This window comes from Hypanus sabinus, chromosome 14 (genome assembly GCF_030144855.1).
Source record: "Hypanus sabinus isolate sHypSab1 chromosome 14, sHypSab1.hap1, whole genome shotgun sequence".
NCBI lineage: Eukaryota > Metazoa > Chordata > Chondrichthyes > Myliobatiformes > Dasyatidae > Hypanus > Hypanus sabinus.
The window spans coordinates 27,969,517-27,977,885 of record NC_082719.1 but is presented as its reverse complement, the minus strand read 5'-3'; positions in this window follow the sequence as shown (position 1 = coordinate 27,977,885).

The following is an 8,369-nucleotide window of genomic DNA, read 5'->3' as shown; positions in this document are numbered from 1 at the left end:
TCCCCCTTCCCTGTACAAAACAAAACCAACAGGAACGAGTACATCAATCCCCAAATCCCCCCTCCCTGTGTAAAACAAAACAAACGGGAACGGAACGGGTACATCAATCCCCCAAATCCCCCCTCCCTGTGTAAAACAAAACAAACGGGAACGGAACGGGTACATCAATCCCCAAAACCCCCCTCCCTGTGTAAAACAAAACAAACAGGAACGGAACGGGTACATCAATCCCCAAAATCCCCCCTCCCTGTGTAAAACAAAACAAACGGGAACGGAATGGGTACATCAATCCCCAAATCCCCCTTCCCTGTACAAAACAAAACCAACAGGAACGAGTACATCAATCCCCAAATCCCCCCTCCCTGTGTAAAACAAAACAAACGGGAACGGAACGGGTACATCAATCCCCAAATCCCCCCTCCTGTACGAGAAATGAACAGAACTGAACAAGGCATATCGATCCTCAAAACCCCCTCCCCGCACAAAAAAAAGGAAGGTCAGCCAAAAAACACTAGACTATGAAAAACTATAACAAGGGTCGGCAACTTTTTTGCCTCTGTGGTCCAGATTGCGTTTTAATGAGCGGACGGTGGGCCAAGTAAATGCCATTAAAAACTTGAAATATGGGAATTATCAATTTAAATACATTTAGTTATGTTTTGCCTCAAATTAATGAATAACGCATGCTAGAAAATCATTTGTGCTTAACCAAGGATGCCAATTAATAATCAAAGAACGTAGTTTAGTTGCAATTTATTTCAGTCAAAGCATTTTTTGAATCTATTAAAAGGACACATGGAATCTTTAAACATAAGATGTATGAACGTAATGCATTGAATGGTGGTAAGTTAAGTATAATAAAAAAGAAAATTTTAATGCAAACAGTCGATGAATCAATGTGAAGCTTGATGCTGTTTGTTGCTTGAAAGCTTTTGAATATTGGGGGTCAGACCTGTTGATGCCAAGAGCAAGACATTATCCAGATGGGCATCAGTCAATCTTGTTCTCAAATGGTTCTTGGTGTGCTTCATGTTTGAAAATAATTGCTCACGGAGATAAGTGCTGCCAAACAATGATGCCATCTTTTTTGCATGGTCACTAAGTCAGGATACTTCCCACTTGGATGAAGATATTTTCTATGGAAGTCAAGCACGGACACATCTTCAGAATGAAATTTCAATCTCAATATGTCGTCACGCTGCATCTCAATCAATTCTATTTGAAAAAATTCTGATGCAGTGTCCACTTTCATATCAAATGGAATAGCAAACAGCTTGAACTCATTTGCATGCAAGCAAAAATCAGCAAAACAAGATGATTTTTTGATTTTATTTCGAAGAGTGAGTTATTCAACAAGTATCATAGCACATGGAAATATCTGGATATTTAGCATGGATTTCTTGTTGAAACACAGTGATGCTGTTTCTCTTTACAAATTTGAACGATCCCATCTGGAAACCTGTGCATGCACGGAGAGCATCTAATACATATTAAAAGGTTGTCTGCCTTCCCGTCATTCATATACAGAGATCCCACCCTGCAAAAACTCATTTCAGGGAGGTAGCACAACCACCCCTGCCCAAATTAGAATTTGGCAGCACCAAAAGCAGCGTCATCAACTGGCAGAGCACCTTAGCAGCTAGCCAGCTAGTTTAAATAACATTAGCTATGCTAATGAACAAATGACACCTGTTAAACTCACCTCAACATGTCTTTTGCAGTCATTTAACCCACCACAGGCAATAGAAAAGTCACTGGTGCAAACAGTGCAGCGAGAAACACTGTCATTATTTTGTACCCCTATTAGGCAGGGGTACACTTTAGTGTAGCCTGGGGTGAAGTATGTTTTATATTTTCTTTTTTTGGAACACTCTGCCATGGTGCTGCAGGACACTAAACTGAACTGATGGACAATGAAAGTGAGAGAGAGGTCGACTGTAAGGCCCGCCCACAGAGAAAACTGATAGGCCTACTTAGCACACAGAGAGACCAATCAGGATGCTCTCTCTGTCACTCTCTTGCGACGTCTGTCACTCGCTCTCTCTCTCTCTCTCTCTCTCTCTCTGTCTCTCTGTCTCTCTCTCCCTCTCGTTTGCTCACTCTCAAAAGATCGATTTCCGGGATATTGTATATACTTTGCAGCAGTCAGGGAGCCGTTATCAATATGTGGGAGACTCCCGGAACTTCCGGGAGAGGTGGGATGTCTCCATATATACCAGTGTTTGGTTTGGAACAAAACAGAACCTGGGGCCAAAGTAACAAGATGGCATTCATGTCCATCAGTGTGGTTGTGTGAAACACTCAGAATAAGGAAAAATTGCTTGCAGGCCGGATAAGCATAGTATCCCAATATTTGCTCAAGTATTTGGTCAAAATACCTTCGTGAGCCGGATCTGGCCCGCAGGCCGTAGGTTGCCTACCCCTACCTCTTAGGTTGACAAAAAGTCTATAGTCCAAGTCCACATAAAGAATGCTGAAAACCTGGGTAGCATATTCCAGGCACAGCAGCAGGCTCTCTACGCTCTGGTAGCAGAGCATTCAAAAGACAGGCAGCCTGTACTCACCTTTTGCGTTTGCCTCGATATTTCACCCTCCCTTGTCACTTTAATCAGTGTAGTGGAGATGAACATCGACTTGTGCAACCCGCCTGCCACAAGATTCACACATGCTGTCTCTGTCTCCTGCAATCCCCTCCGAGACTACAGAGCACTGAAGCACCAAAACGATCTCCAAACTTCTACATTCGCCTTCCTGCTTCAATCTCCCTCATCGATTTAATCAGCGAACAATGGAAGCTTAAATCGGAAAAAAAAGGGCCGATGGCCAGTCACCAGCAGAACTTGTTATGTTTTGAACATGGGGATTATTTGCATTTACTTCAGCACGAATCCGAGGAAAATCGTTATCTCTTTACTGAACATAATATGAAAGGAAGAATGCAATCATAAAGAACAATCTTGGGAAATTTCAGAAGAATATAGATGAAATTTGAAACAGACCGTGTACTAAGTAAATCAAATGGTTTAAAATGGCTACTTTTTAAAAGGCTTTATTTATTGTAATATTCAGAGTAATTTGCAAATACATTGCATGTTTCAGGTTACCCAACAAGAGAGAATTCTATTTGATTATGTTCCACAAGGCAAGACCTTCTCTGAATGGAAATAAGAAGATTCTGACTCTTCCCCTCAGCCTACAGGCTGCCCAATAATAAACCACGAAGAAGCTGCAGGGGAAAATGAAAATATTACAGATACTGGAAAAATCTTAATAGATAAGGATAGTAAACAGTCGTGTATTGTGAATAGATCATAAAGATCAGGTAAGATTTCCATTGTTGATATTCCTCTACCAGTATTTTCTGTTTTTCTTGCTAAGAACCTGCGATTGGTGTGCATATTTATGTTCATTATATAAAAACGTATTATTTATGACTATAGTTAGAAATTAATTGTTTTGTCAGAACGCTGCTTAATGCTGCCTCAATATTAACCTAAGGGAAGGGGATTTTGCCAACTAATTTGTGAGTAGGTTCAAACAGCATTCAGATAAGTCATGAGAGGTGGACTTGCTTTAACTGAAGGAAAACTGTCAAAGAGCAGGTTTGGAAACAAATAAAAAACTTTCCAGTGTTTTCAAGGTAAGCAAGTAAATACATCATGGTGAGAAAATACTACACAAGAATGTACAAGCCATGGTGATTAAATATGAGTCCAATAACTGTGTACTGACGATGTTATCTCGACTGGTGAGGAAATGACTGCAAGCTAATTGCAAAGTTCAGTGAACACCACAACTTCAATGAGCTAAATGTTATCCAAAGATTAATAAACACTGTTAGTGCAATAAAACAGTAAAATTTATCGCATACTGAAAGTTGTACTGAGTTAAGGAAAATAAGAGTATTTAAAATGTATACAAAAATAGATTGAGTTGCATCAGAGTTTGTATTTCTTTCTGTGCCTTCTACATGAGCTTTGGAACTATTGATGAAGGTGTCCATTTGTTTTTTTTTGTTAGGATAATCCCAAATTAATTCTACCATCCACATCTTCTACTGCTGTGGATCTTCCCTTAAAATATGCATAGTTCTCTGTCTCAACCTCTGTGGGAAGTGTCCCATGACCACAAATTATTTGCAAAAAAAGAGTTTTCTGAACTTTCTCCTTTAATTATCACAAATTCAGCCTCATAAGATCCTTCACTATTTTACACATTGAAACCCCGCTAGTTTCTTTGGCTGCATAAGCCTAGGTAAGACACACACTGGCCCCTCCAAACCTGTGAGATTGAGGTGGCTCTCCCCAGTTTGTGTGGGTGCTGTAATTTGCTATCCTGTTACAACTCAGTGCCAAGAAATAACAGACAGCACACTGCATACGACTATAGGAATTATATTTATTAATCTTACTTAACTACAAGGTTAGTAAAGAAAAGAAAGAAAAAAACATAAAGGGGCCATTATAATTAAACAGTCAAATCTGCACAAATTGGAGCTCATCTTGAACTTCTCTGTCACTCAGGCACTGGGCCCTCGGTCAACGTGAACGCCCACGCTACCTTCCAAACGTCACTCACAATCCATCTCGAACAAATGAGTCTCCCACCGGGTCCTACCCTCTGACCGGTTCTCCCCAATGTCTTCTCTCTTTATCTCCCCATGAACAAAAGACTGAAGACCACCCTTAGTGACCCTCACCAAAAAACCCTCCCCCCACTTCCACCATCCTAACTGGGTGGCACACACTCCTTATATTCAACTATAACCCAAACAGGCTGAAAGCAGAACAGACTGCTGTTACAGAACTGCTAAATGAAATACCTACAGCACAACAGTAAAACGTGAACCAGGACATTACACTATTTTTATTAAATTCACCCTTAACGTTTTCTGTAATGGTGCAAATAGATTGGCTATCTCAAATTCTTCCTGGTAATGAAATCCGGTAAATCCATGGCGTACAGTCTCTATATTTTTATGCCTTATCTATAATAGATGCCTATATGGTAGTAGTGTACATTTGCATGTCAGTGCTTATGTCTTCTTCTTCTACAGCTTTTAAAGCTCCTTCCACCAATTACAGAAGGCTTCTCTGCACTCCTGAAACAAGGATGGCTTCGATGTTCTCAACATCAAACCAAATGCTCCTCCACTTGGTGTCAAAGTACAGAGGTTCCCAGGAGTCAGTAAAGGTAATATACTTACATTTTATTTATTTATTAAAAGATAGAGCATAGTAATAGACCTTTCTGGGCCAACGGACCTGTGCTACCCAATTACACCCATGTGACCAATTAACTTACTAGCCTGGGATGTGAGAGGAAACCGTAGCACCTTCACAACACTCTACTCCACCTCTCCGTTCTCTTTCTGTGTTCAAGTCCTTTCTCAACACCACTTTCTCAAGACTCCTCGCTTTCTCAACACCACTTTCTCAAGACTCCTCGCTTTCTCAACACCACTTGCCCCTCCACCTATCTTGTATCATATGCAAATTGATACAATTTGCGGACTGTGGTGAACTATGTGCCTGTCTGGACACGCCCCCTGCTGACTGCTCCTGTGGCTCCTCCCACAGGCCCCTGTATAAAGGCGACCTGAGGTCTGAGGCTCGGCCTCAGTCTCCAGGACATAGTATGATGGACACTCACTCCTGGTTCCTTCTTCCAGGCAATAAAAGCCGATATCTCGCCTTACGTCTCAGTGTGAGTTATTGATGGTGCATCATGGACTACCCTCCAAAAAGTCTGAGCAAGACACCCAGGTCATTAACAATTACTAGATTAAAGCAGAAAAAGTAGGAAGTCAAACAGACAATGCAGGTACCGTTGTGGAAAGTCACTCTCAACCCTTGCAAACTCCTCTTCACAAACATCTGCAGGCTGGTTTTCACAGGTGAGACAACCAGCAGGCTGATAAGAGACATTGTCACAGATACTTATTGACAACGTACCACAAGCCTGCGCCACAAACTCTGGGTAGATTTTGCCTACTCACCAGAAAATTGATACACTGATAGGGGGAGTTGTCCTCAATACTGGACGGCTAACGCATCACAGTGCCAGAGTCCCAGGTTCAATCCGGACTCCAGGGGCTGTCTGCGTGGAGTGTACACATTCTCCCTGTGACCTTGTGGGTTTTCTCCCAATGCTCTGGTTTCTTTCAACATCCCAAAGACTCGTGAGTTGGTAGATCAACAAGCTCCTATTTTCCAACAGATTAAAAGGAGAGCTTCCCCGAAGAACCATCTCAGAAGAGAAATTGGGTCCAGCCTGGTGATAGTAGATCGATTACATTGGACCCCTGCCACAGCAGCAACAATTTAATACCTGTTCACTATAGGTGACACCTATTTGAGTAACCTGTTGGCAATTCCTTGAACAGGAGCTGATCAGAGCCATACTCTGTATGGATTTTAGAAGTTAATCAGTTATCATGGGGACCCTTAAAGGATCTCATTTTGCAGGACAAGTTGTAAAAGACCAGGCTGTCAGTAAAGGCATTTTTTGGATATATCACATATTTTATTCCCCCCCCCCCACCCCCGCCACACCATCAGAGCTGACTGAGAGAATGCATGGACTTTTAAAGCAATAAATCTGTCTAGTAATACACCTACAGGGACAGATAACTGTGCTAAATCAAGCCTTGTACAACTAGAAATGATTAAATGTGCCCTGAAATCTGAGGAAAAAGAAAGCTTTGCAGAAAAGGTTCTGACAAAGGGTGGGATAGTATGGGTGCACATGCTAAATTCCCCAGCTTGCGAGGGGGAGATCATGGCAAACAAAGATGGTAAAGCTTACTAGGTACCTGTACAAGACAAAGACAACTTGGTACGTTTAGATAAGGCCAAATTGATGAATCAAGAGTAACCTTTATATTTCTGTAAACTGTTAATAATAAATGCTTTACTTTCTTTTAGGCAGAATGAGGGTGTTGGAATTAATGTTGTCAATGAAGAGGATCCCCCTTCAGGTCTGGAGTGGGAAAACTTTGCCCTATCATAAAAAGAGGAGATGTCCTCCGATGTGACAAACCCATCCCTTTCCCATCTTGCTATTATCATATTAGTTGTGCTTGTATTGCAGTTTGTTTGAGCTTACTGCTTTAAGTGAGAGGTTAGGCAGCTGCAGAATCAGGCCTCTCCTGTGCCGTATGATTTATTACTCATATGGAACCTTCATTATGATAATCCTGTTGTTTAAGTATAATTGATTTGCATTTAGCGAAGTGCTAATGAGTAGTCTTAAATAATTCTAATAAAGCAGTTCTTATTATGTTTAATGTGTACAGTGCCACTTTTGAATGTCAATACCTCTTGCTGTCTGTAAGGAGTTTGTACGAAACCCAGTTAGTAGGTTAATTGGTCATTGTAAATTGTCCTGTGATTAGGCTAGAGTTAAATAGATGGGTTTCTGGGCAGTGTAGCTCATTAGGCTGGAGGGGCCTGTTTTGTGCTGTATTTCTAAATAAGTAAACTAAATAAAACAGGGAAGAAATTTTAATATCCTCCTTATTCTAAGTGTGGGTGATGAGGACATGGATTTGAGACTGAGGTTCTTCATTGCTGAGTTGTGGGATTTCAGTGGAGATCTGCTCTAGACGCTTTGTTATTTTTAATGTGTTGCATTCTACACCTTGTGAGTCAGTGATAAAACTGTAAGACCTAGGAGTAGAATTAGGCCATTCGGCCCATCTGGTCTGCTCCCCATTTTATCATCCTTTTTCCCTCTCAGCCCCAGTCTCCTGCCTTCTCCCTCTATCCCTTCAAGCCCTGACCAATCAAGGATCTATCAAATTCTGCCTCAAATATAGCCAATGACTTGGCCTCCACAAGCGCCCATGGCAACGAATTCAACAGGTTAATGACGGCCAGACTGGCCTGGATAGGCTGTTGTGGAATGGAGTCAGAAACCGCAACTGAGAAGGTCTTCAAACTTCTTACAATGGACGACGACTGTTCTCTGTCACTGATGAGTTCTCTGCCGTTCACTGGAACAGGGCCTTGGGTTTTAGGACTGCAGTAGACTTGTGCAGCATTTAAGAACATACTTGTCATAGCTGTCAGTGAGTTGTTGAGCTGCCTGCAGTCTCTCCATCACAAAGTTATCAGCATGAACTCTCTACTGTGCAAGACGCACTGTTCACAAAAATGTGTGTTCTATTATTTGTTCTTCATATTATTTGATATTCAGGCATCTTATTTTATTTTCATCCGTCATGTGATTCTGTATGCTGCAAATCTTGCAATCGCTTCTTTCATGGGATCACCACAAATATGATTGATTATGATCTATTTTCCTGCAGCACTTCCTAAGCATGATTGATAGGTTTATGCCCCTAGATGCATCATTAGTTGTGCACC